The sequence below is a fragment of the Macrotis lagotis genome, chromosome 8 (assembly GCF_037893015.1).
Source record: "Macrotis lagotis isolate mMagLag1 chromosome 8, bilby.v1.9.chrom.fasta, whole genome shotgun sequence".
Lineage (NCBI taxonomy): Eukaryota > Metazoa > Chordata > Mammalia > Peramelemorphia > Peramelidae > Macrotis > Macrotis lagotis.
The window spans coordinates 111,078,756-111,104,732 of record NC_133665.1 but is presented as its reverse complement, the minus strand read 5'-3'; the positions used below and the strand labels follow the sequence as shown (position 1 = coordinate 111,104,732).

Here is a 25,977-nt window from a genome sequence, read left to right as displayed (position 1 = left end):
TTTCCTGGATCTGGAATGCAGTAGCCAGGCAGCTTGCTGTGTGCCCTGAGGTCTGGGCTCCATGTGCTCGTTCTGGAAGAGCTGGTCCCCCACTTTGTACCTGGTGCTCCTTGGGGCGCAGGTCAGGAAACTCCCGTGCTGCTGGGAGCAGTGGCTCCCAGCGCCCTGGGGTTGCCTCCAGGAGGCTGAAGTTCTTTTCTTCTGGCGGGCCACCCCTCTGGCAGGCCGCCCCTCAGACCTCTATAACCTTTCTGCTTTTTTTCCAGGTTACCTTGAGTAGGAGCACTGCCCCATTGGGTCCCTCTGTGGGTTCTGTCTCTTGAAAATTTAGTTAAAGTCCTTAGTTTCAAAGATTTATGAGAGAGCTCCTAGGACACCTTCCACTCTTGTCGCCATCTTGGCTCTGCCCCCGAAATTTTTTTTTAACACAGAACAGAAAAAAAAATATGTGTACAACTGTGAATATATTTCATATTGTGTGCTTAAAAAAGCTCATCAATTCTATTACTTTCAATATTTGCCCTGTTGGTCTGGGTTTCCTTCTGAACGTCTATTCTGATCTGTACTTAAAAAAAAAAATTACAGTGAGTCTCTTTTTTGTTTTGTTTTGTTTTTCCTGTCATTGTGACTAAACACTACATCTTCACCCCTTTTCATCTCTTTATTAGGAGGTGAGTAGGTAACATACTCACCTAATGTCTTTTTGGAGACATTGTTATTTTTGCGTTGATTGATATTCTTAAGTCTGTCAAAGTTGTTTTTCTTGACATTTCCATTCCTATATAAACTAATTCTGCTCCTTCTCAGTTCATATTATTCAGTGTTTACTGAAATAATTTTATTTTGTCATCTCTTAAAGGTCAGTAATATTTCATTATATCAATATTGTATATGTGTTCTTAACTTGGAGTCTGCGAACTTAAAATTTTTTTTTAAAAAAATTGTTTCATTTTAATTGGTTTCCTTTGTAATCTAATAGATTTTATTTTATATATATGTAAAAACATTCTGAAATGGGATCCGTAGATTTCATCTGACTACCAGAGATCGACGATTCCCCAAATAATCCAAAACCCGTAATATCACAATTTGTTTAGCCATTCTGAATTCTTTATGATGCAATTTAAAGTACCCACTTGGATTCTGGTTATTTAATTTTCATTCCTCTTTTCTCCACCTTTTTAATAACAGTATTAGGAAGCTTCTATTCCTTGTGACTACTTTCTCCTTGGTTTTAGCCTTACTGTTCCCTCTTACTTTCCTATTGAGTTTGATATTTTTTTTTTAGGTTTTTGCAAGGCAAACGGGGTTAAGTGGCTTGCCCAAGGCCACACAGCTAGGTAATTATTAAGTGTCTGAGACTGGATTTGAACCCAGGTACTCCTGACTCCAAGGCTGGTGCTTTATCCACTACGCCACCTAGCCACCCCAAGTTTGATATATTTCTTTTTTTTTTTTTTTTTGCAAGGCAATGGGGTTAAGTGGCTTGCCCAAGGCCACAGAGCTAGGTAATTAGTAAGTGTCTGAGGTCAAATTTGAACTCAGGTCCTCCTGACTCCAGGGCTGGTGCTCTATCCACTGCGCCACCTAGCTGCCTCAGGTTTGATTTATTTCTCCACTACACTGAATATGTATGGTCAGCCTTTTTAAGTTTCACATAAGAGTCTTATTCCCACTATTTCCATCTCTTCCTCCATGTTGTATACTTTTCTCACAAGCCTCAGTTATGAGAAATAAGTAGTTATCTCCCTTTTTCCTCTAGTTCAATTTTTTTTCTCAACCTCAAAACCCTCAGAATAGACCCAGTTCATCCCCAAGACTTATTTTTCTTTATACCTCCCTCAATGTCTTTGAAGTTATTAAGATTCTGAGGGGATACTTGTTTCTTTTCTCCCATAGCACAAGATCATAAGACAACTTTTTCTAATTGCCCAATAAATTTATTTCACTTAGGTTTCTTTGTATTTCAGAGTTCCTGCTCAGCTCTTGTTTTCCTCATCAGAAATGCTTAAAAGTTCTTTCATTCTGTCTCATCATTCCCCACTTCCCTTCCGGGATTATACTTAATTTTTGCAGTTTTCTGGTACTGGGGTATATACAGTCAGCCAGCTTATACTGGTGGTGAAAGTCAAATTGTTAAAATTGCAGTGTTAGCATTTACATCTTGGAAATTGGCACATATTTCAAATCAGCTTGATTTATCATTTTGTTGATTGTTTAGATTTAAGAAAGTAATAGAGAAAATGTTAAATGCAGATTAAATTTAAAAACTTGTTGCATAGCAGATAAGCAATTGTGAAATTTTTACCATTACTCCTCTGGTTGTAAGTTTATTTCCTTTGCCTTTTGGAACTATATATATATATATATATATATATATATATATATATAAAAGATTCCCTGTAGAACTAGCCATATCTTCTGTGACCCTGACTTGGTAGTTGAACAAACATCTTTTGAATGTTTACAGTATTTTTTTTTTGAGCTGAATGCTTTAGATTTTAGATATAACATTCTTGAAACTAACTTTTAGAGTTCTTTTTAAGTTATGATTACAGGTAGTAGCAGCAGTAGTAGATTCTTTCTTCATGTGTAATTGTCCTGTATTTCTAAAAGATCTGAGCAGTTTTAATTTATTATTGCTTGAAATATAATGTCCAGGCTTTCCAAAAAGCAATAACAACAACAACCACCCCAAAACTAAACCATGTTTTCCAGTGAGTTAAATACTTTTTTGATGATCTCTCCTTGACCTTTGAGTTGGGTAGAACAAATATACATTTAGTCCCCTGTTTCATACTTAGAAAGGCCTCTGAAGGTTAAGGGCTTATTTGTGGTTACATAGCAACCATTTGAGGCAGTATTTAACCTATGTATCTTGTTTGTAAGTCTAGTTTTCTTTCCACTATACATATTTTTATTATATAATTGTTAGGTATAATGAAAGTACTTTTCAGACTAAGGGTTTTTAATAGTGGAAATAACAAGTTTCATTAAGGGTATCTTTCTTATAAGTTAAGTTTGAAAAATCATGATTTCACAAAAAAAGACTTAATTAAAAACATGTATATATAAATGCATACATTTTTTAAAATCATGGATAAAGGGTTGAATTAAAGATAGGAAAGAAGTATCAGGATTTCTCTCAGTGGAGATGTTTAAAGAGTGGGATTCTCCAGAATGAACCCAGTTTTTACTCAATACTTATGGAAGAGTTTATAGTAGAATCTACAAATTTATAGGTAATTATTATTTTTTTCAGCTAATGAAATACTAAACTAATGGGGAACACATTGCCCAAAAATCTTGTCAAGCTGTATGAATGGGAAGAAAATAAACAGTTTATTCTCAGTATGAGTCAGTTTAAGGTACTGAATTTTGGTGGTGGTGGGGAATTTAAGCAATGTTTATAGATTGATGGTTATGAAGTTTTTGTTACAACACTAGAGGAGGAACTGTTAATCACTGTAACTCCTTGAATCATTCAGTAATTACCTTGTATCTGCTATCTGCAGTTCTGTGGGAGACCCCGAGGAAGAGATAAATGTGGAATAGGTAAAAGAGCTGTATTTGGATTCAGAGAAAGAGGGTTTAAATCTTAGCTGTGCCCATTAGTCGTGTGTGCCCCTGGGTAAGTTACAAAGTCTCATCTGTAAAATGATGAAATTTAACTAGAGGACTGATCTGACCTCTAGGTTTTCTTTCAGTTCTGAAATACTATGAAGAACAAAATTCTTTTTGGTTGGAACTGGTAATGGGAGACGATTTCGATTGAACACCTCGGGAGTTAGGGGGAGGCAGAAAATATTAGAGATTTAGAAGTATATTCATTTGTTTCCCTTTACAACTTTTAACCTCTTACACTGCATTTTCTTCTGTTAACTTAATTCTTGTTCTTTTTTTCTTTATATATTACTAATTATACATCAATAGACTTAGGTATTCTCTTTTACCACATCCTTAACAAGTTTCTCATTGCTTTTAGTTTTGCCTTTTGCGACCAAGCGGAACAAATAAGATCTTTTCCAGGTGATACCTGGTAAAGTATTTGAAAGGTCCTCCTTCCTTTCTCTAGACTAAAAATCCCAATTTCTTTTAACTAATTTAAGATTATTTTTGTTCTTCATAGTTAATTTTTTCATGTCTTTACATTCTTCCATTTGCAAAGATACATGTTTAATCTAAAGGAATGAATAGTTGAGAGTTGTTTAATATTCTTCACACCCTGAAAGAGGTTGCTAAATAGAGATAGAAAAGAAGATCCTCTAGAAATTGATCAAGAAGACTTGTGAGTCTGTTTACTAGTCAGATTCATTTGCTTAGAGAATTTAACTTTGGAAAGCTACAAATTGAGCTGAAGACCAGAAAAAAGATGCCAAATTATGTGGTCTCTTTTCTCATGGAGCTGAAAGTGAGGATGGAAATGAAGGGATACATATACACAAATAACTGGTACAGAGTATATTAGAAGTAAAGAAGAGATCTAGTATTGTCTAGGAAAGTTGAGAAAGCCTGTTGAGTGTGTGAAGGATAAGTAATATGAAATAAGATTATAAGGTTTCTCAGAGCCAAATTTTGGAGGGCTGTAAATATTAGCTTAAGAAATTTGTGTTTTATCCAACACAGTAAGGACCTAATTATATGTTCCTTTAGGAAAGCAATATGGTAAGACTTGCAATAGGAAGATTATTTTAATAACTTTACTAAGGGATAAATTTTAGAGGAGAGAATATAATAAGACTGTTGTGGTAGTTTAGGTAAGAGGTATTGAATACCTGAACTAGACTGGTGGCAAAGTTGTGAATAGGGGAGAAAAGTGAGAAATGGTGGAATAGACTCTAAAAACTTATAAATGATTAGTTGAGGGGTTTGTGTATGTGATAGGGAAGAATCATGGTGATTAAGGTTTCAATTCAGGGAGAGTTGACAGCTATAAAGAGGTTGGGAGGAGGACAGTTTTGCATAGTTAGGACCTTTGTCACTTCTGTCCTAAATTATTCCAACAGCTCCTGTGTTCTCCCTTCCTCCAGTTTCTCTTCTCTTTAGTCCCTACCCCAGATGACTTAGTTAAATGAATTATATACCAGGCCCTGAGCTCTCCTAGATGATAGCCAAAATGATAGTGCTAAAGCTCAGGTCTAATAATATTGTTGTTCCCTTTTTCAAGAAACCATTGCCTCTAGGACCAAATTTAAGTACTTTTTAACATTTAAAGCTCTTCTTAATATTCCTGCAAACTATCTTTCCAGGTTTATTACTTTCCTTTATATGTTTTGTGGAACAATCAAATTGTCTTTTTGTAGTTCTTTACCCTTGGCATTTCGTTTTTCTTCTCCATGCCTTTACATACATACATACATACATACATACATACATACATGTACATCTGTCTGTCTTTCTATATTTCTCAGCACTGGAATGTGGCCCCATCCTTACTTTCCTCTTTTTAAAATCCCTAATGCGCTGAAGAGCACATCTCAAGTCAAATTCCTGCATAAGTCCTTGCTTGATCCTTCCACCTGATAATGTCTTTCCTATGAAATTAACTTGCAAATTTGAAGGTACTTTGTATATTTTTATTTGTGTGCATATTGTTCTCTCCAATAGAAGATAAATTCCGTATGGGAAGAATGAGTCTGTTTCTCTTTTTTTTAAATTATTTTTTATTTTTCTTTTTAGGTTTTTGCAAGGCAAATGGGGTTAAGTGGCTTGCCCAAGGCCACACAGCTAGGTAATTATTAAGTGTCTGAGACCGGATTTGGACCCAGGTACTCCTGAATCCAGGGCCGATGCTTTATCCACTGTGCCACCTAGCTGCCCCAGTCTGTTTCTCTCTTGTATATTTACACATTCATATGGAATTTTAAACTTGATTTTTTAAAATTCTGATACTACATTATTATTATAGTATTACAGCATGACTTTGCATGTTCTGTTTGTATTGACTTTCTTTTTTGTAATAAGTGAAAATTATTCTTAGTAAAATTTATTAGAGATAAATGAGATAACTGAGAAATGTCATCTTGCTAAATGATAGGCCTGCTACTGTAACTAGTCTTCTGAGAACTTATGTTTGCCTGAATTGCCCATTATTTGACATGATGCTTTACACACACTTCAAGTTATTTGTATTTCTTATACTTATTGGATCCTTATTTCTTATACTATTATATGTGGTTTAAAATGGTCTTTGAATTAATTTTAAACAGTTAAGTTGATGGCTATTATATGTGTCATTGTATTTGTGCAGTTACTTGTCAGATAAAAACTAATGTCTCATGAAGTATAAATAAAAATTACTTGAAAACCCTGCTTGGGAAATTTTGAATTCACTGAGTTACCTAAATTCACTAATATCACCTTTTTCATTCCTATAGAAATAGTTTAACCATAAAAATGACACAGAACACTGGAGTATTCTTGAGTAATTACATCTTAAAATTTGTATTTATTTAAAATTTCATGGTTTATGGATATTATTTTGAAATTATTTTTCTCTTCTGAATTCTGTTGCTTTCACTTTTAGTGGCTAAACTTTTTCACTGTGAGCTGTGATCACTGTTTTAAAAAAGGAACAAAGCAAATTATAATGGAAGATTATGGTTACATATCTAGTTATTTGTGTGTATTTGAATTTTTTTTTGATGTTTACAAAGTTTAGAACAAATTAAAACAAAACCCAGGGGATAAATTTAGCTTATCATTGGGCAAAATTGTTTATAGAAAGTAATCTTATATTGAGATGATAATAAGCCTTGAAGTAATCTTTAAATCTTTCTGAATTCAATTTAGTTGCCTGGAATTGTACTACTCTGAGTAATCACACTCTCCTCTTTCCTTTCACTTCCACCATATATGATGGCATAAATCACAAAATGAATAGCATTTCTATATAGCAATATTGAAATGTAGGAGAAAATAAGAGAAAGAAAATGCTATTCAAGTTACAAGAGAGTGGAAGGAGCACTGGCTCTGGAATTAGAGGAGCTGGGGTCCTGGACAAGTCAATTAATCTCCTCAGGTCTTAGTTTTCTCATCTGAAAAATCAGGGCTTTGGATCAGATCATCTCTGAGTTACTTTCCAGTTCTATGTTATGATGTGGTTTTCCTGTGAATTATAGAATGCTTGAAATATCAGGGATTCTATCTACTGAGATAGATATACTTAAGACATATAAATACAATTACAGAACATTCCAAAGGAATCACTAATGTAACTTAAATATCTTTACTCTTTGACTAAGAGATTTCACTGCTTGGCTTATATACTTCAAGGAGATCAAGGAAGGAAATACAGAAAGCATTTTTAGCAGTACTTTTTTTTTGTTTAGCAAATAATTGGCAACATAGTAGATGCCAATTGATTGGGGAATTGTGATACTTGAATGTGATCAATGTCACTTCATCTTAAGAAATGATGAATATTAAGATTATAGGGAGGGAATAGAAAGATTTATGTGAACTGTTGCAAAGTAAATTAGTGAGCAAGACTGGGAAACCATTATACACAATGACTATAGTGATGCACATAATGAAAAAACAACTCAGTACACAGTTCCTGCCACATAGTAGGTATGTAATAAATGCTTGTTGATTGACTTGCTGACTTGCTTTTTTTCCATTTCTTTTTCATTCTTTGATAACAAAGGGTGAATATCTGGGTAGGTGATGATGTCTCAGAATTTGAGAATTAAAAGGGATCTCAGCAGCCATCTATCTAGTTCATTCCATACATGAGAGGAATGCTCACTATAGCATAATTGACAGATCTTTCATCCTCAGCTTGAATGTCTCCAAGGAGGAGGAGCCAATCACTTCTTGAGGTAGAGCATTCCACTTTTGAATAGCTCCAATCGGAGGAAAGATTTTATTGACATCAGGCCTCAGTTTGTCTCTTTGCCACTTGTATTGTTTGATCATGGTTCTGGGACCAATAGAATTAGTTGAAGGCAGCTGTCATGTTGGCTCTGAATGTTTTCTCTATCAGGCTAAATATTCCCAGTTCCTCCAACTGATTTCCTTTTATGACACTTCATATATTTTGTTTAACTTTTTTGCATTCTTTTCTTCTCCTTTCTTTTCTCTTTTCCTTTTTCCTTTTCTCCCTTGTCTCTTTTCTCAGAAGAGAGGAAACATGCAGCCCTATCTCTAATACATGCTGTTTGTATGACTCTGGGCAAGTCACTTTTATTAGCAAGTAACTTTGTAAAACTAATAGTTGAATTGTTAGGATTATTTTTTACACAAGGAATATAATGAGTGCACAGTTGTGGACCAAAATAATTACTATCACATCAGTTTCTCTATTTTGAAACCTTCAGTGCCTTCATGTTGCCTCCTATTCAAAGTCCTCTATAAGTTGATTTCAACCTATCCATCCAGCTTTATTTCATACTGTTCTCTGCTTGATGTACTCTATATTTCAATCAAATTGGGCTACTCTTTATCTCAAATTCTAGCCTAACCTCTTCTTTCATTATGCTTTTGATCTTTTGCCTTCCCTTTCTGGAATGGATTTCCCCTTCCTGTGGCCCCTAGTCCTTCCATTGAATTACTTCTTTGTAACACTAATGCATTGTTGGTGGGCTTGTGAACTGATCCAACCTTCCCTGGTGAGCAATTTGGAATTATGTCCAAAGGTTATTAAAAATGTGCAGCCAGCAATGCCACCACTGGATCTATATCCTGAAAAGATCATGAAAAAAAAGGGTAAAAACATCACTTGTACAAAAATATTCATAGCAGCTTTGTTTTTAGTGGCAAAGATGGGAAATTGAGGGGCTTCCCATCAGGTGGGGAATGACTGAACAAATAGTGGTATGTGATGAAACTATTGTTCTATAAGAAATCTTGAAGAATGGTATTTCAGAAAAGACTTGCATGAATTGATGTGAAGGGAAATGCACAGAAGTACATTGTATACACTAACAGCAACATGGGGTGATGATTAACCATGATGAACTTGTTCATTTCAGCAGTAAGGTAATCAAAGACAATTTTAAGGTACTTGTGATGGAAAATACCATCCATAGCCAGAGAAGAAACTGTGGTGTTTAAATGAAGACCAAAACTTATCTTCAATTTTTAAAAGTTGTCTTATGTATTATATATTATATAATTTTGCTATCTCTGATGTTTTCTTTATTTTGTTTGCTTCTAATTCTTCTCTCACAATACGTTCAATTTTGATCTGTGTTTAGTATGGTTACAAAAGTAGAGCCTGTATCGAATTACTTTGTGTGGGGGGCAGGAGGGAGAAAAAATTGTAAAACTCAAAGCCTTGCAAAAAAAAAATTAGTAAAAACCACCATTGTATGTAGTTGGAAAAATAAATAAAATACTTATAAAAAAATAAATTAAAAAAACAGAAACAAATTCTTCTCTGTATTCAAATTTCTCTTAACACTTTACATAGACCTCTCTTTCTTTCATACTTATCATTCACTGTTTTGTAAGTTTTTAATTTTTTGTAACTTGATATTTATCTTTCCCCTAATTACTTAGTGAGTAAAACTAATTACTGCTCCTTCCTTTCTCCTTCCTTCCTTCCTTCCTTCCTTCCTTCCTTCCTTCCTTCCTTCCTTCCTTCCTTCCTTCCTTCCTTCCTGCCTTTATTTTTTTTTCTAAAGGGCAAGGTTTCCTGCATCTGGGGCCATCTTTAAGGATTCTGTCCAACATCTGGCCATTGGACCAGATGACGGTGGAGGAGAAAGTGAGGCTCGTGACTTTGCTCAGCCCTCCCTCACTTAAATCCAGTTCACCTGCATGTCATGGCACCACCTCCTTATGTCATGATCCTAGTCCTCACATGCTGCTGAATGAAGGTGATTAAAATTCTCTTGGATCCACTTCAGATTTATGTTATATAACCTCAACTGAGCCTTCGCTGCTAGTAGGCAATCCTTTTATATCTCTCTAATTAACTCATCCCACTTGCTATATCAACTCTGCCAGAGTATTTTATTCCTCCTCAAACCTTCCATATTCCTCCTACCCTCTCAGCTGAGAATATTGCCTCATTTTTTTAAAAACTGAGACCATTCTCTGAGAGTTCCCTCTTCTCTCCTTTTAATCTCATATCATTCAAATGCCTATCTCCTTCATTTTTTTTTATTTCAGGTTTTTGCTAGGCAGTGGGGTTAAGTGGCTTGTCCAAGGCCACACAACTAGGTAATTATTAAGTTTCTGAGGCTGCATTTGAACTCAGGTACTCCTGACTCCAGGGCTGGTGCTCTATCCACTGCCCTCATCCTTCATTCTTGCCTCACATGGTGGGATGATTCTCTTACCAAGACTTTCCTAAAAGGCAAGTCTGACCATGTTACCTCTCCATTTGATAAACTCCATTGGCTCCCTATTACCTCTAGGATCAAATATAGAATCCTCTGTTCAGTTTTCAAAGTCCTGCATAACCTAGCTACTTTTCTTTTCCTTTCCAGTTTTTCTACATCTTAGCTACTCTGTTCCCTCTCTTGCCCCAAGCCCATGCACTCTTTAGTCTAGTGATATTGACTTTCTTGATTTTCCTCTAACAAAAGCTTGTCTTGGCTCTGGACATGTCCACCTACTGTTCTTCATGACTCAAATACTCTCTGTCCTTATCTCAGCCTCTGACTTCCCTGGCTTCCATCAAGTCCCAACTAAAATCTTACCTTCTATATGAAGCCTTTTCCTAGTGTCTTCTTTCTGCTAATCATTTCCTGTTTATCCTCTATATAGCTTATGTTTGTATAATTGTTTACACATTTCCCCATAGAGTATCAGTGCCTTGAAGGCCTGGCAAGGTGTTCTTCTGTTTCTTTATGTATTCCCCAGTTCTCAGCACAGTGCCTGGTAGCCATTGGGTCTTTAATGTAAGTTTTATGGACTATTACTGGCTATAAGCCTATATAATCTTTGCTTTCTAGAATACTGTAGTCTAAATTCTCCAGTTTAGTGTGATGTCTGTCAGTCATGTATTACTGTATGTAGCTCCTTGGTGTTTGAATTCTTTCTTTCTTTCTTTCTTTCTTTCTTTCTTTCTTTCTTTCTTTCTTTCTTTCTTTCTGTCTGTCTGTCTGTCTGTAGTATTTTTCTTTGACCTGGAAGTTCTAGATCTTGACTATAATGTTTCTGGGAGTTTGTTTTTTGCAGAGGTATTCAATGATTTTTTTTTTTTAGGTTTTTGCAAGGCAGTGGGGGTTAAGTGGCTTGGCCAAGGCTACACAGCTAGGTAATTATTAAGTGTCTGAGACTGCATTTGAACTCAGGTATACCTGATTCCAGGGCTGGTGCTTTATCCACTGCGCCACCTAGCCGCCCCTCAATGATTTCTTTCTATTTCTGCTTTGCCCTCTGGTTTTGAAAGATATGGGTAATTTATTTAAAAGTTTAATGAAATAAGATATCTGGGCTTTTTGTGGTTGTTTATTGTATTTGTATAGTCCATTGACACCAGTTTTTTTTTCTTGATCTGTTTTTCAGTTCAGTAATATTTGCTATGAGATACCTTCAATTTTCCTCTATTTTTTCATTTTTGACATTTTAATATTTTCTGTTGTCTTATGGAGTCATTGGCTTTTATATGACTGGTTCTAATTTTTAAGAGTTTGAGCTTGGCAAAGATAACATGTCAAACTGTAAATTCTCAATTTTTTCTTTCATTGACTCATTTCTTTTTTTAGTATTTTTTTCCCTAAAGTTCCCTCATTTCATTTATTTTTTTAGAAAGATTTTATTTATTTTGAGTTTTACAATTTCCCCCCCATTCTTGCTTTCCTCCCCCTATCCCCCACAGAAGGCATTCTGTTAGTCTTTACATTGGTTCCATGTTATACATTTATCTCAGTTGAATGTGATGAGAGAGAAAACATATCCTTAAGGAAGAAGCATAAAGTATATGTGATAAAAAAGTTACATAATAAGATAACAGTTTTTTTTTTCAAATTTGAAGGTAATATAGTCTTTGGTCTTTGTTCGAAGTCCATAATTCTTTCTCTGGATACAGATGGTGTTCTCCATTGCAGATAGCCCAAAATTGTCCCTGGTTGTTGCACTGATGGAATAAGTGAGTCCATCAAGGTTGATCATCATCACCATGTTGCTGTTAGGGTGTACAGTTTCTGGTTCTGCTCATCTCACTCAGCATCAGTCCATGCAAATCCTTCCAGGCTTCCCTGAATTCCCATCCCTCCTGGTTTCTAATAGAACAATAGTCTTCCATGACATACTATATCAAAGTTTGTTAAGTCATTCTCCAATTGAAGGGTATTCACTTAATTTCCAATTTTTTGCCACCACAAACAGGGCTGCTATAAATATTTTTGTATAAGTGATTTTTTTTTACCCTTTTCCATAATCTTTTCAGGATAGAGACCCAATAGTGGTATTACTGGATCAAAGGGTATGCACATTTTTGTGGCCTTTTGGACATAATCCCAAATTGCTCTCCAGAAAGGTTGGATGAGTTCACAGCTCTACCAACAATGAATTAGTGTCCCAGATTTCCCACAACCCTTCCAACAATGATCATTTTCCTTTCTGGTCATATTAGCCAGTCTGAGAAGTGTGAGGTGGTACTTAAGAGACACTTTAATTTGAATTTCTCTAATAAGTAATGATTTGGAGCAATTTTTTGTATGACTATGGATTGCTTTGATTTCCTCAGCTGTAAATTGCCTTTGCATATCCTTTGACCATTTGTCAATTGGGGAATTGCTTTTTTTTTTTTTAAATTTGACTCAGTTCTCTGTATATTTTAGAAATGAGTCCTTTGTCAGAAATACTAGTTGCAAAAATTGTTTCCCAGTTTACTACATTTCTTTTGATCTTGGTTGCAGTGGTTTTGTCTGTGCAAAAAGCTTTTTAATTTAATGTAATCAAAATTATCTAGTTTGTTTTAATGATGTTCTCTATATCTTCCTTGGTCATAAACTGTTTCTCCTTCCATAGATCTGACAGGTAAACTACTCCTTGATTTTCTAGTTTGCTTATAACATTGTTATTTATATCTAAATCCTGTATCCATTTTGATCTTATCTTGGTATAGGTTGTGAGGGGTTGGTCTAATCTAAGTTTCATCCATACTAACTTCTAATTTTCCCAACAGTTTTTATCAAAGAGAGAGTTTTTATCCCAAAAGCTCTACTCTTTGGGTTTATCAAGCAGCAGATTACTATAATCATTTCCTGCTATTGCACCGAGTCTATTCCACTGATCCATGACTCTTATTTCTTGGCCAATACAAGACAGTTTTGATGACTGATGCTTTATAATATAATTTTAGATCTGGTAAGTCTAAGCCACCTTCTTTTGCACTTTTTTGCATTGAATCCCTGGAAATTCTTGATTTTTTTTATTTCTCCATATGAATTTACTTACAACTTATTCTAAATCATTAAAGTAATTTTTTGGAATTTTGATTGGTAGGATGCTAAATAAGTAGTTTAGTTTTGGTAGAATTGTCATTTTTATTATATTAGCTCAACCTATCCATGAACAGTTGATGTTTGCTCAGGTATTTAAATCTGATTTTATTTATGTGAGGAGAGTTTTGTAATTGTTTTCAAAAAGTTTTTGAGTCTGCCTTGGCAGGTGGACTCCCAAATATTTTATTTTATCTTAAGTTACTTTGAATGGGATTTCTCTTTCTAGTTATTTCTGCTGTATCTTGCTAGTCATATATAGAAATGTCCTCATTTCATTTATTAAGACAAGTTAATTTTTTTATTTTTAATTTTAGTTTTCACTAAACAATGGGATTAAGTGACTTGCCCAAGGTCGCACAGCTAGGCAATTATTAAGTGTCTGAGGCTGGATTTGGATGTAGGTCCTCCTGACATCCAGGGCCAGTACTGTATTCATTGTGCCCCTCAGTTGCCCCCATGTTAAAATTTTTGTAAAACACTTGCTTCATATTCTGGTTGAGTTTGTACCTAAGCTATGATGGATTCTGGTGGAGGTTTTGCTTATGGATATTTGAGTCATTCTCTTTTGGGTTTTTGTCTTCAGTGTGTCTCCTGCCACCATAATAGGTCTTTAGGGTGGCTTTCTTGTTTGTTTGCTCATTTTTCCAGCCAATTCCTGATGTTGATGTTAAAGCTGAATTTCGTTACATTTTTGGAGGGAATATTATTTTTGCATCTCAGGGACAGATTGGGAACCTGCCAACAGCTTTCAATGTTTCCAGAGTGGTCTGATCCTGGGCAAAGTCTGATTCCTTTTGCCCTGATCTGAACTCTTTAAAATCATGACCTGGATTTGGGTGTGAATAATGGTAGAATGCTACTGAACTCAGCCTTATCAGCCTGCTGGAAGTTGTGTTGGCTCAGGTTCAGAATTGTAGGTTTCTTTTTGGTCTGAAATTCCTGACCTATAGGCTGGCCTAGATGTGAGCACTCCAAATTGAGTGGCATCTCTGAGAAATGAGAAACATCTCTGCTTCTGGGGTCTAAATCACACTGCTGTTGCCTGTTTCTGAACTTTCTCACTTTGTGGGCTGCTAAGTGGAGAAGACTGGATGAAGGACTGGAGTCAGGAAGACCTGAGTGCCAAGATGACCCCCACCCAAGTACTTGCTGTATGACCTTCTGCTTGCCTTAGTTTCCTCAACAATAAAATGTTGTGAGAATCAGATGGGATAGTTAGTGTCAAGCATATAATACAGTGTCTGGAACAAGGTAGATGCTATATAAATGTTGGGTTCTACTCTTATTATTCCCTCAGTTTATTTTTCTTGTTTTTTGTTCTAGCTAGCATTTCTAGCACTATGTTAGATAGTGGTGATAATGGGCTTTCCTGACTATAGCCTTGTTATTACTAGAAAAACCTTTAACTTTTCTCCATTATGTAGAATGTTTATCCTTGGACTAGACAAATATATTCATTGTTTTAAGGAAAATGTATATTCCTATGATTCCTAGAGTTAAAATTATTTTTTTATTTATTTAAGGCAATGGGGTTAATGACTTGCCCAAGGTCACATAGCTAGGCAATTATTAAGTGACTGAGGTCAGATTTAAACTCAGGTCCCTGACTCCAGGGCTGGTGCTCTATCCACTGCGCCACCTAGCTGCCCCAGTTTCTAGAGTTTTTAATAGAAATATGTTGAGATTTTGTCCAAAGCTGTTTCTGCATCTGCTGATTATAATCATGTTTTTAGTCATTTATATAATTAAGATGGTTAATTACATTAATAGACTTTCTCATGTGGAATTAACATATTCCTGGAAATAGATAAGATTACTCTTTCTCTGTTTCATTCATTGCAATTGTATAGTATTTGTGTCATTGAATTCATTGTCTTAGAATTTATTGGATGAGCCAGATGAGATATTTCTTACTATTTATAACGTCTGTTCATCACAATCTTTTTTGCCCCTTCTGCTGTAAGGATGAAAGTAAAGCTACATTTTTATGACAACTAAACTATTGAAAATCTGAAAAAAAATCAATGTAATGGTAGAAACTTACATATAAAGTTTTGAAGTTTTAGTTTATTTTTTAAATTCACCATGTTTAATAGATGGATTATACTGATGCCTCAAGGCAAAAGGTCTAATACGGGTAAAGAAATGATCCAATAGACATAAATATAAGAATATTTCCTCTTATTTACTACAAAAAGCATAAAGTATATAAGCATTTGTATTATTTGATGCATTTGACCCTAATAAGTAAAACCACATATTTTATTTCTTTCTTTATTTGAAAAGTCTTTAAAACATTAAGAAATCTTGATAGCAAAAGAAGGGGGGGAAATCATGAAGTATGAAGAATTACCTAAATTGTTTCAGGTATTCTTTTTATTTTTTTATTAAAGATTTTATTTGAGGTATTCTTTTTAAAGAAAGATTTTATGTATTTTGAATTTTACAATTTTCCCCTTAATCTTGCTTCCCTCCCTCACCCCCCATAGAAGGCAGTCTGTTAGTCTTTACATTGTTTCCATGGTATATACATTGATCTAAATTGAATGTGATGAGAAAGAAAACATATCCTTAAGGAAGAAACATAAAGTATACAAGATAACAAAATTACATAATAAGATAACTTTTTTTAAAAAAATTAAAGGTAATAGCCTTTGGTTTTTGTTCAAACTCCACAATTCTTTCTCTGGATACAGATAGCATTCTCCATAGCAGATGCTCCAAAATTGTGCCTGATTGTTGCACTGATAGAATGGGCAAGTCTGTTAAGGTTGACCATCACCCCAAGTTGCTGTTAGAGTGTACAGTGTTCTTCTGGTTCTGTTCATCTCACTCAGCATCAGTTTATGCAAGTTCAGGTATTATTTTTTTTTTAAATTGCAACATTTGTTATACTTGTCTTTCCTAGTGTTAATTCCTGGTGCATTTTGCATTTTGTTTGAATGTTTTTTTTTTTCCGCATTGGTTCTTCCTGAGTTTTATTGTAGTGTATTGTGACCATAACAAATTTTATTCCTTGAATAATTTCCCTCCATACTCTTTAAAAAATCTATATTTTCAAATAGCAAGGAAGGTTTCTCTATGTAGAAGCTTGCTAGAAGCCCTATTCCCTTCTGGTGTCATGGCTTCTGCCACAGCATTCATTGCTTCCTAATTTGTCTTGTCCCTTGGCTCATCTAGCATTATTTACCCTCATTGTCTGGCTATAGTTCATACTTCAATGGCTTCTTAGCACTTGTAAACGATTGGAGGAAATAGGTGAGTTCTATCTCTACTGCTATGGCTAATATGGAAATATTTTGCATGTTTGTACATGTATAACCTATATTAAATTGCTTGCCTTCTCAGGAGGGGAGGTGGAAAGAAGAAAGAGAATATGGAACTCAAAATTTAAAATTTTTCTAAATAAATGTTAAAACTTTTGTTCATGAGGATTATACCTATCAGTATTGACCATATTAGAAATTTAAATGTTCTAATATTATTAGTATTATCAAAATAGTTTTTTTGTGGATCCCTGGACCACTTTTCCCACTTATTTTACAGACAAGGAAGTTAGCATCCAGAGAGGAAGATAACCTAGGACAAATTCACATAGGACTCCAGTTGAGATCTCTTAACCCTCAGGCCAATTTTATTTATGCAGCACTCTGCTGTAGCTCTCTAGTTAAATTTCTTGTTAATGATCATTAACAGTATATAAACAGATCATAAACTCTGTATGTGTGTGTGTGTGTGTGTGTGTGTATGTATGTATAAATCTCAATAACATGAGCATGAACATTTTCTTATACAAAGAATAACAGAAAAAAGAATTGATATTCTCTTACATAGTATTTTTAATTATCAGAATAGTTCCATTATCACTCTGCTTTTCTCTTTCCCTTTCTAAACTTTGTTTTGTTTTTTTCTGTATATTTTAAAAGTGTTTCATTGATGTGATTCTTTCTTTTTTAGTATCAATATCAGTATTCCTCTACTTTTCTTCTCTCCCCCCACCCAAGAAAAAACCCCTCCTCTGCACTAAATACAGTCAACCAAAATTGGCAGTGGTTGAAAATGCATTTTTCACTTTGATATTCTAGTCTACCTCTTCTCTACCAATTGGAATTGGGGGAATGGGTGGGGTGGCAAGCATGATTCATCATCAGGCCTCTGGAAGCATCATTGCTCATAGTTTTAAAATCTTTCATGGTTATTTTTCTTTACAGTATTGTAGTAATTATTTAAGTTGTTTTCCTGGTTCTGTTCATTTCACTTTGCATCAGTTCTTCCTGGTTTTATAGGAATTTGTTTATCTTCCCATTACTTAGGATGCAATAATATTCCATTGCATTCAAATATTCTATTTTGTTCATTTGTTCCCAGTTGCAGGGCACTCTCTTAGTTTTCTTTCATTTCTGTGTAATAAGTGATTTTATTTTATTTTTTTTTGACATGATTGCAAATTGCCTTTCAGAATGACTGAACAAATTCTGAACTCTCCTGTTGTTCCCTTTGTCCCACAACTCCATCAACAAATATAATTTTTTGGGTCATCTGCCAATGTTAAGCATGTGAAGTGAAACAACACAGTAGCTATAATTTGAATTTCTCTTCTTAAAGTTTTGCCTAATGGTTACTCATAGCTTTTCTTGAGAATTGCCTTTTCATAGTTTTTTTTTTTTTTGTCCAATTCTCTATTAAGGAAATTTAGGTCTCTTAACTGCAAAAATTGGTTGTTCACTTGTGATTTCTATTTAGGAATGACTTCAAAAATTCCTTCTTGCCTGAAGATTGTAAAATTTATTCTGGAGCACTAATGGAAAACATCCAGATCTTGTCTAATTTCGTATTGCAAATTGATGATGATTCATGCCCCTTAACAACTTGATAGAAATGCTGTAAGATTTAATTCATCCTTCTATGATAGTTTAAACAACCATATATATTAAAAAATAAATGTCATATTTGTGTCTTTAAAGGTGAAACAGTAACGACTTTGAAAAAAATCATGTTTGCCATATACTTTCTTTCCATAATGGTTTCTTTTTTGCAAGAGTAATTTAGTTCCTGTGTTAGAAATGGCTAGTTGTTTCAATGAAAGCAAAGTCTAGGTCTTATACTAACTACCCTTTATACTTAACTGTCATATTTGAAAATGAGTAACTGTCCCATTTTGGAAATAATATTACATATTTTATATTAAAGTTCATAGATACTTAATATTTTGTAGGTAACTTTTTTAGTAATTCATACTTAATGAAGCTTTCAAATTCAAAAGAAATAGTTTTGGCAGAGAAAGGAGTAATAAGGGATAACAAAATGAGTATTTTAGAAAGCTTTGGTTTCTTGAATGTATTTTCAAGTATTTTTTAGTAGTTATTTTTCTCCCCTTTGTACTATTTCCAGTTGAATTGGCAGATGAATACTAGAGTTCCAGCTAATTAGCAGGTTGAGAGGGTTTTCTATCTCCCTCCCTCCTCTTTTCCCCATAATGGCTTATGAAGAAGCCAATTCTGTTTGGAGAGCTGTATAAAAGTGCTATACTTAGCTCTTCTCAAAGACCTCCTTTGTGGGCCCAGACTACATGTTGAAATATTGCTTTATAAGAACAAATTGCAATATTGACTTTATCTTGTTCCAGCATAGCATTTTGTGATGAGTATATAACTACTGGCTATCTTTTTTTAAGTTTTGATTTATAGTGTGGTTTTAGTGTCACTTGATTATGTTTAATAGAATTGGCAGCTTATTCTTGGTCAGCAGTTTTAAAAAAGAGCAAGTGAAATAAACTATTGAATTTAAAAAATTTTTTATTTTTCTTGTTTGGCTGTCTCTATTGTTGATTCTTATAGTTTGGATCCTTACCTAATGAAAGAATTGTTCTACTCTGAAGTATTTGTTTTAAACAATGTTATAACTTCACAGTAATTTTGACAGAAATAATCTACACACAAATTTTTTTTTCTTTATTGAGAATAAAAGTTACAAGAGTTCAAAATGGTTTTCATTCAAGGAATCTCAAGGGTAGAAGAGAAAAAAGTACTGACAAATATTAACTGAATTATTTTGACAGTATAGAAATTAATAGTATTTAGAAACTCTCTACCCCTTCCCCCACCCACCATTTTTCATCAGGAGTCCTTTGGAGTTTGTCTTGGATAATTGTATTGTTGATAAAAGCTAAGTCTTTCACAGTTATTCATTGTATAATACTGCTGCTACTGTGTATAATATTCTCCTGGTTTTGCACTGGTAGAAGCAATATCCTTCCAGGAGGAAATGAAATTAGAAATCCATATTTTAAAAAAAATATGGTGATCTTAATTAACCTTGACTTGTTTGCCTTTTTGCCAGTCACTAAGTATTGAATTAAATTTAGGAGGAAATAAACCACTTATTCTTTATGTAAGTATGTAGTAGGAAATAAAATACAATGAAGTAATCCCAGATTCTGAGTCAGAAGAACATTTGACTACTGGCTCCAAAGCTTGATAGAGCTAGGATTGTGTTAATTGCAACCAAGGTAGCGATTGTTGCCGAAATCAGTCTAGGTGTTAATACCTTTATTTGATCCATCAATCCTAATAAATTTATACTCTCAGACACATTTAAATTACTACTTTATTCTTCCACCAGTTTATTTATCCCTAGTATCTAACCCAGTGCCTATCACATTATAGCCTAGCTGCCACAGTGGGTAGAATGCTGGACCTAGAATCAGGAAGACCTGAGTTCAAATACAAACACAGACACAGCGGTGTGATCCTGGGCACTCTTAACTTAACCTCTGTTTGTCTTAGTTTTTTGCTTCTGTTAAATGGGAGTAGTAATTCCAGGGTTGTGAGAAAAAAATGAAGTATTTGTAGAGCCCTTTGTAAAAACCATAAAGTGTCACAAAATACTTGCTTATTAATATTATTACTATTGTTGCTATTGCTGTGAACAAGTCATTTAATTTTTCTAACCTTTATTTTTCCTAGCCTTAAAATGGAGATAATCATTGGATCATTGTGAGAATGTGTTTTTTTTTAAACTACAGAGTACTTTAAAAAAGTTATTATTACTATTATTACAGAAGGAGAAGAGAAGGGGGCCCATGACTGAGTCTTGAAGTATCCTGGTTAATGGAAGTTTCCTGACTCAAGATCCATCAAAGGAAACTGAGAAGTGATTAGATAAGTAGGAGAAAAACCAGGAGAGAATAGTGCCTATGAAAAACCAGAGAGAAGAGAATATCAAGAAAAGGTTGGTTGACACTGTCAAAGACTGAAGAGAGGTCAAGAAAGAGGAGAGCTGAGAAAAGGCTATTAAATTTGGTAATTAAGACATCATTAATATCTTTGTAGAGAACAGTTTTGGTTTAGTAATGAAATTGGAATCAGACTATAGAGTGTTAAGAGAGTGAGAAGAAAGGAAGTGGAGATACCTGTTGAAGGAAAGACTTTTCAAGGAGTTGAGCCACAAAATGGAGGAGAGAAATGGGATGATAACTTATAGGAATGGTTGGGTTAAATGAGGGTTTTTTGAGGGATGGGGATAACATGGGTATGTTTGAAGGCAATAGACAGGGAAAGTTTGAAGTAGAGAAACTAGAAGGGTCAATTAAATGGCAAAGTCGGGATATAAAGACTTAAAAGAGAATAATCATGTGGAGTTGAATGACTTGATTGATTTTTGTTTTAAAGATTTTTTTTTGAGATGTTAAAAGTTAGCTTTGATGGGGCATTATTTAGGCTTTCAGACTTTTCATACATATATTTGATATTTTAATTTTATGAAGCACTTAATTTAAACTAGTGAAATCCATATTAAAATTTTAATTTATAAATTTCTGAACATTATAATTATAGTTTCAGGACTATGTTGGGGATATTTTAGATGAACTTATATGAGTATAATTCATCAGACAAGAACCTCTGAAAACTTAAAACTCGATTTGGAATTTGTTTTGTGTCAATAGATGGTCAAAAGTAAAACTCATGAGTCTCCACTGATGGTTTTCTTTTGTCAAACCACATTATAGTAGACATTAGTAATCAAAGCAGATGAATGTATGAGCTCCTTCATTTGTAGTTGATCTCCAGTCATCCAAATTGCAACCCATATATATATATATATATATATATATATATATATATATATATATATATATATATATATACACACACACACACACACACACACACACATATATCTGCCAGTCATAAGTTTTTGTCTGTATCCTCCCATAAGTATACCATGGGGAGTCCTCCTGCTGTGCCAGAGGCTTTCTTGATTTACTCTTGACATCATGAGCGTATCATTGTGGCACTTGGTCTCTCTTTACCTGTCATCCTTCATCCTTAACTTGATCAGCCTATATTTTCCTATTGTGCATCCCCTCCTGATATCTTTTACTTTTGTTTTTTGAAGTTCCTCATATGTTGCACCCTTTTTTCATTGACCATTCACATCTCCATGTGAGATCTCACATTTCTATATGAGACTTATTTCTGTTTATTTGGAGTGTATTGTGTTATAATATAGCCTATCTACCCACTGTGGCAGCTAGGCTATAATGTGATAGGCACTGGGTTAGATACTAGGGATAAATAAACTGGTGGAAGAATAAAGTAGTAATTTAAATGTGTCTGAGAGTATAAATTTATTAGGATTGATGGATCAAATAAAGGTATTAACACCTAGACTGATTTCGGCAACAATTGCTACCTTGGCTGCAATTAACACCATCCTAGCTCTATCAAGCTTTGGAGCCAGTAGTCAAATGTTCTTCTGACTCAGAATCTGGGATTATTTCACTGTACTTTATTTCCTACTACATACTTACATAAAGAATTAGTGGTTTATTTCCTCCTAAAGGAAATATTGTATTATCTGTCTATGTTATAACAATACCAGTAGAATATTGGTATTAATAAGATGGGTCTTTGTTTTGAGAGAAGTTTTGTTTCATTAAAGGAGTTTTACAGTTTTTCTGAAGGTATCCTAACCCACTCTTTTTGATTAATGCAGGGCCTAATTGTCCATTTGTATTTCTCCCTCATACTTACTCTCTCTCTCTCTCTCTCTCTCTCTCTCTCTCTCTCTCTCTCTCTCTCTTCAGATGTAGAAGTTGTATAGTTTCTCCATTTAAATACATATAAATTAAGCAGTAGACTTTGTTCATTCACTTGTCTCTTTCTGTACATTTGATCAACCTGAACTCTTTTTTTTAGTACTTATAGATCTCTTCTAGAAGACTCAATAGTATTCTGGGGCTTGATATAGGTACCATGATGTCATCTATAAATAAGAGAATTTTTGACTCTCACCATCCACAGAATTCTCTCTTTTTTTTTTTTTGTATTTGGTGTGAGATATTTTTTCACTTTAGTGAATGTTTCTGGTGACCATAGGATTTTCTACTTTATCCTTCATATGATGTTATTGAAGAAGGTTATTTCTGGTATAACTTTCAAGAAATTCAGAATTATTTTGATAATAATGAAAGACAACTTGTTGGATGAAAGTTTTAAATGTAGCATTTAAATCTATCAAATCAAATTATTCTTTCATAATCAACCACAGTAAAACAACATGATTTTGTGTGCCCTATAGCTTTTAGTAATTTGCATAATCATAAAAGATATGGTCCCTTATGAAATATTATATTAAAGGTCTGTTAATAACCTCCCTCATTGAGGATTCACTCAATACATATGGATATGATCTCATGAACATTTTGTATAAATGGGGAAATAGTCATTTAAAATGGGTAGTTCTCTTTTTTAAAAAGTATTGTTATGACCTTTTCTCATCATTCCTTTGTTGTCTTCCCTTCTTTCATTTACCTTGTGAATTGATTCCATAGTGCCCTCATAATTGTGCCACCTTTCCTGTGGATTGTCTTTTTCTGTATTTAGTCTAATTAATCTCCTTTTTTCCATCTTTGCTTACTTTAGTTCCATTCATGTCTTCTCTATTATCATATTAGAACATTGTGATGTTAGAGTTGTAATAGAAATCTGTTTTCGTTTTATTTTTTGGCCTCCCTATACAGTTTTCATCCTTTAATGTCCTTGGATTGACTCTGCTGAATTGGATCTCTTACCAAACTTTCCTTAAATTGATTTTATATTCCTCTGCTTTATGAGATGCCACTTTTCATAATCATGAAATAACAACATTAAAACACAATGGCAAAGTAAATGAAGGAGACTGCCCCTATAATGTATTTCTGTAACACTGTGGGAGAGAAAACATGAAGAGTAAACAGTTACTTAACCTAGACCACTCATCCTTCTCAGACTGTGTCTCACTCTACCAAATTACTATGTTAATCTTTTTTTTTTGTTTGTTTGTTTTAGATTTTTCAAGGCAACGGGGTTAAGTGGCTTGCCCAAGGCCACACAGCTAGGTAATTATCAAGTGTCTGAGGTCGGATTTGAACCCAGGTACTCCTGACTCCAGGACCAGTGCTCTATTCACTGCGCCACCTAGCCACCCCTACTATGTTAATCTTGCACCTCCCTTAAGCTACCAGGCTCAACTCCTGGCCTATAAATGCCTTTTTCTGATTTGCTTTTGCTATGCTGACATCTGCTGGTTCTCCATTCAGTTGCATCTGCTTTGCTCTTGAGAGCTAGTCCCAGATCCACAGTTAGCAGGCTAACTGGCTACATGGTTTGGTGGCCTCCCTGCCCCCCGCCCCCTTCCTTTTTGTGGAACTGCTTTTGCTTCTATTTCTGTAAAGCGGTCTTTGCCAACTCTTAATTCTGGTGCCTTCTTTCTCTTATGTCTGCCTATCTGTCTTTCTGTCTTTCTATCTATATCTAAATATCTAGTTTGTTTGTCTCTCCCCTATTTAGGCTGTGAGCTACAGTACACAGAGACTGCCTTTTTTTTTTTTTTGGTGGTATAATCAGTGCTTAATTCTATGCCTACTATCTAGTAGACATATACTAAATGCTTATTTATTACTTGAAAGGAACCTTCCTTTGGCCTTCCTAATATTTAGATTAAGATTTGCAAAGCCCTTTTAACTCCCTTCCTAAAGATGGCACCCAGTACTGCATAATACAGATTTACCCTAGAGTTTCACTTTTAAAAGGTTAAACAATTTTGCATCAAGCTCCTCTGAAAAAAGGTTTGATATCTAAGATATTTGACTAAAATGCATAAGAGTGACAGCTATTCCTCAAAGACAAATGGCTAACAAAAGTCAGGCTACTCTCAAAGGAAAAGAGCCAAGCAGTCAATGGCTATATGAAGAAATGCTCCAAATCAGAAGTAGAGAAATCAAAATTAAAGAAACTTTGAGGTTCATCTCTCTTCTATCAATGGTAAATATGCTAAAAAAAAAGAGGAAAAATTACAGTTGTTGTCTGGAAAAAGGCAAAATTGTTGGTAGAATTTTGAATTGGACCGGTCCAGCAATTTGGAAAGATGTCCAAAAAGTAATTAGACTTTATACTTATAAAGTGTTCAGAGAAAGAGAAAAAAGATCCATATGTTCAAAAATATATCTGTCCTTTTTGTAGGAGCACAGGTCTGGAGAACCAGAGTTGGGGGAGGGAGGGGCTGTCCATCAGTTGGGGAAAAACTGAAAAAACTGAGGCATATGAATGCAATGCCATCTTGTATAATGAGAAATAACAAAAGGAGAGATTTGGAGAAATCTCGGACTTATGTAGAATAAGTGGTCAGAATCAGAATAATTTATACTGAAATCTTGTAATGATAAACAACTCTGAAAAACTTAAGAATGATGATCAATGCACTAAGTAATTATGACTCCAGAGAATTAATGATGAAGCATTTTGCCTACCTGCAGACAAGAGAAGTGATTGACCCAAGATGCAGAATGAGACATATTAGATTGTGGCAAATAGGTGATCATATTTTGCTTAATTATACCAAATTGTTGTAAAAATTGTGTTTTTCCTTTTTTAATTGTTAAGGAGAGCTATTGGGGAAGGAGAAGGAGCTACGGAGAATGTTGCCTCTTCTCCCTAAAAACCAAAACAAGAAAAGCACTTGGGGAGTTACTTAATATTTAATTAAAACTTAGTAACGTCACTGGGAACAAATCCCTTAATCTGTCAAGGAATCAGTTTATTCTATAAAAAAAGTATAATAATGTTTTTTTTCTACAAATCTCAATGGATTGTTGTAAAGCAAGCACTTTGCACACTTTAAAACATAAAGATGATTAAAAAATCAGATGCTAAGAATTTCTTAATCTGAAATATAGATATTACTAGGTTTTCAGTTAACATCTTTGCAGTACTGCAGTCAGTTTAAATGTGCAGAAATTTAAATGTGCTAAATTACAATGTGGAAGAAAATTTATATTTATAGGAATAATAAAAGTCATAATCCATTCTGCTGAACTTTTGACAACTATTTGTGTATACATTATTGTCATTCTTCCATTTAGAGTTTTTTTCTGTCTCATTACTATATGTTTAGTCCTTTCCTATATTATTTGAGGTCATATCATGTGACCTAATGATCATACTTTATTTTGTATACTTTTTTCTCTATTTTATGGCTTAAACATTTTTTGTATATAAAAGTATATAATATATAAATATACATTCCATAT

General features: G+C 34.2%; 1 protein-coding gene across 1 annotated transcript in view; it reads left to right on the top strand.

The window, feature by feature from the left end:
* Positions 1-25,977, top strand: part of SFMBT1 (Scm like with four mbt domains 1) — a 227,305-nt gene that overhangs the window by 101,797 nt on the left and 99,531 nt on the right. Inside the window, 1 exon segment of the mRNA XM_074198215.1 lies at positions 20,467-20,707. The gene's annotated coding sequence lies outside the window, so the exon portion shown is untranslated.